This window comes from Carya illinoinensis, chromosome 12 (genome assembly GCF_018687715.1).
Source record: "Carya illinoinensis cultivar Pawnee chromosome 12, C.illinoinensisPawnee_v1, whole genome shotgun sequence".
NCBI lineage: Eukaryota > Viridiplantae > Streptophyta > Magnoliopsida > Fagales > Juglandaceae > Carya > Carya illinoinensis.
The window spans coordinates 9,626,051-9,629,758 of NC_056763.1; the positions used below are offsets into that span (position 1 = coordinate 9,626,051).

The 3,708-nt window shown below is 40.3% G+C and overlaps 1 non-coding gene across 1 annotated transcript; it reads left to right on the forward strand.

Moving 5' to 3' along the window:
- Positions 1–3,281: 3,281 nt before the first annotated feature.
- LOC122290681 lies at positions 3,282–3,388 on the forward strand. The gene has a single exon (XR_006236538.1). It is a non-coding gene; the product is annotated as a small nucleolar RNA R71 (small nucleolar RNA).
- Positions 3,389–3,708: the final 320 nt, after the last annotated feature.

Below are 3,708 nucleotides of genomic sequence, written 5' to 3' on the forward strand. Positions count from 1 at the left end.
AGTGAAGTGCTGCATGATCAGTGAACACTATCACCTTTGTCCCAATGAGGTAAGACCGAAATTTGTCACAAGCAAACACCACAGCAAGCATCTCCTTCTCAATTGTCGTATAATTCAACTGAGCTTCATTCAATGTCCGGCTTGCATAATAGATGGCTCTAAACAGCTTGTCTCGCCTTTGCCCCAACACTGCTGCAATTGCAAAGTCACTTGCATCGCACATAACTTCAAAAGGTTAACTCCAATCAGGCACAATCACAATTGGTGCTGAAATTAGCTTCTCCTTGAGTGCATTAAAGGCTTGCAAACAAATAACATAAAAGTCAAATACAGAATTTTTCTCAAGAAGATTACATAAAAGTTTAGAGAGTTTAGAAAAATCCTTGATAAATCTTCTATAAAATCCCTCATGTCCCATAAAACTTCTGATTCCTTTCACATTCTTTGGAGGTGGTAGTTTCTCTATGGTTGCAATTTTGGTTCGATCCACCTCAATTCCTTTAGATGACACTCTATGGCCTAGCACGATCCCTTCTTGAACCATGAAATGACACTTTTCCCAGTTCAGGACTAGATTTTTATCTTCACATCTCTGCAAAAGAAGAGCTAAGTTATGCAAACAATGATCAAAAGATGTACCAAAAACTGAAAAGTCGTCCATGAATACTTCCATTATATCTTCCACCATGTCAGAAAAGATAGCCATCATGCAACGTTGAAATGTCGCAAGGGCGTTGCACAATCCAAAGGGCATCCACCTAAAAGCAAATGTTCCATAGGGGCATGTGAATGTAGTTTTCTCTTGATCTTCAGGAGCTATATCAATCTGATTATACCCCGAATAACCATCCAAAAAACAATAGTAGGAGTACCCAGCCAATCGATCTAACATCTGATCAATGAATGGAAGTGGAAAATGATCCTTCCTCGTTGCTTTATTCAACTTGCGGTAATCCATGCATACACACCATCCCATGACTGTTCTTGTAGGAATGAACTCATTATTGTCATTTTTCACCACCGTCATTCCACCCTTCTTTGGTACAACTTGCACTGGACTTACCCATGAACTATCTGAAATAGCATATATAATTCCAGCATTAAGGAGTTTCAAAATTTCAGCTCTCACTACTTCCTTCATTGCTGGATTTAATCTTCTTTGGTGCTCGATCGTTGGCTTGTAAAGCTCCTCCATTAAAATCTTGTGCATACAAATGGAGGGACTTATTCCTTTTATGTCAGAAATAGTCCATCCCAAGGCTGTTCTATGCTCCCTCAATACACGCAGCAACTTTTCCTCTTCTTCGGGTGTGAGTGATGTAGCAACAATCACTGGAATGGTATCACTATCACCCAAGAATGCATAGCGAAGATGCTCAGGTAATTGCTTCAACTCCGGAGTTGTATTTTTCTGCATCTTTTCTTTAGCAATTTCAGATTCATCCTTTGGTATCACCGGCTCTAGTTTCCCCACTTCATTACTAAGTGATGTAACCTGCTGCAATGCTCCCAAAGCAAAAACATAGTGGAGAAATTCTTCACTAACAAAAGGCAAGTCAGATTCACAAACAGCAGAATTATTAAAATCAAAAGCATGAGATGAGGTGGTGATACAACATTCTAGGTGATCGGATGACATATCTTCTTGAAAGGCCTCTTCTACACATTGCTTAATGACATCTACCCGAAAGCAAGTACTTGGATCTTCTGGAAATTTCATGGCTTGGTAGATGTTGAACATAACCTCTTCCTTGTTTACTCTCAATGTTAATTCGCCCTTTTGGACATCAATTAAAGCTCTTCCCGTGGCCAAGAATGGTCGGCCAAGAATCAGCGGGACATCTTCATCTTCCTCCATATCTAACACCACAAAATCAGCAGGAAAAATAAACTTATCCACCTTTACTAATACATCTTCTATGACTCCACGTGGATACTTGATGGACCGATCCGCTAGTTGCAAGGAAATTGTTGTCTGCTTCATCTCTCCAAGTCCTAATTTCCTGCATATAGAAAGTGGCATAAGATTAATTCTAGCGCCAATATCACATAAAACTCTATCAAAAAATGAATTCCCAATAGTGCAAGGTAAAGTGAAACTCCCCGGATCTTTTAATTTTTGAGGCAATTTCTTTTGAAGAATGGCACTGCATTCTTCAGAGAGCTTCACTGTTTCAAACTCTTCCAATCTTCTCTTCTTGGAAATGATGTCCTTCAGGAATTTGACATAATTTGGCATTTGTTCCAAGGCATCTGCAAAAGGAATATTAATGTGAATTTTCTTAAAAATATCCAAAAACTTAGAAAATTGCTTATCTAGTTTTTGCTTTTGAAAACGCTGAGGATAAGGAAGTGGAGGAGCAAGAATAGGAGGATTGTTAGGAAATGAAATTGTAGGAGGCAAGTCGGTCTCCTCTAGTGTATTATTGACAATCTCCTCTTCTTCTACTTGATCTTTGCTTTGGCCATTGTTCGCAGCGGTAGGGGTGGACTTGCTCTCCTTTAATGGTGCCCTCTCAATTTCTTTTCCACTCCTAAGTATGATGGCCTTGCATTGTTCCTTTGGATTCACTTCAGTGTTGCTAGGAAAAGCTCCTCTTTGTTGGGCATTGATGGTAGTGGCTAGTTGCCCAATTTACACTTCAAGATTCTTCATAGTGGCTCCCATATTGCTACAGTGAGTCTCAATGTTATCCAACTGTGAATCAGTCTTTTTAAACCTTGCATTGGTCTCCTGAACAAAGGAAACCATGGCATCCTCAAGTCACATCTTCTTCTCACTTGGTTGGCTATCAAATCCTGGAGGAGGTTGAGGTTGCAACACATTCTTTGTATTTCCATATGACAAATTCTGATGATTTCTAAGCCCTGGATGATAGTAATTTGGCATAGGATTACCACGATAGTTGTAGTTCCGATTGTTGACATATTGAACTTGTTCTTGACTTGCCTCATTGCTTGGAACTATCATACTTATAGATGCATCATATTCTATACTTTGTGGTATCCTTTGTGTTGTCAAGGCTGAAATCTGATGAGATAGAGTAGCTACTTGAGCGGAAAGGGCTGCTATCGGCTCCAAGTCATGAATTCCAGCAACCTTCTTAGCCAAAGTCCTCTCAGTTGGCCATTAATAGTTGTTTGAGGCCATTTCTTCCAAAAGTGCAGTAGCACCTTCAGCTGTGTTCGACATCAAAGTTCCACCAGAAGCAGCATCAACTATAGTTCGAGTTTGCCCATTTAACTCATTATAGAACATCTGAACTTGCAACCAATCTGGCAATCCATGTTGTGGGCAACGTCGAACCAAGTCTTTATACCTCTCCCACGCTTCATAGAGTGACTCAAAATCATTTTGCTTGAACTGGCCAATCTCACTCCTGAGTTGGGCTGTTTTTGCAGGAGGAAAGAATTTAGCAAGAAACCTCTCAGCCATGTCCTGCCAACTAATTATGCTTCCCGGTCATAGAGATTGTAGCCAACCTCTAGCCTTGTCCCTCAAAGAAAAAGGAAACAATCTCAGTCTAATGGTGTCTTCAGTAACACCATTGATCTTCACAGTGTCGTAAATCTCCAAGAACGTTGCCAAATGAATATTGGGATCATCCAGTGGTGACCCGCTGAATTGAGCCTGCTGCACCATGCTAATCAAAGCTGGTTTGAGCTCAAAGTTGTTGGCATTAATTGGCTGGCGCATTATGCTCTAGT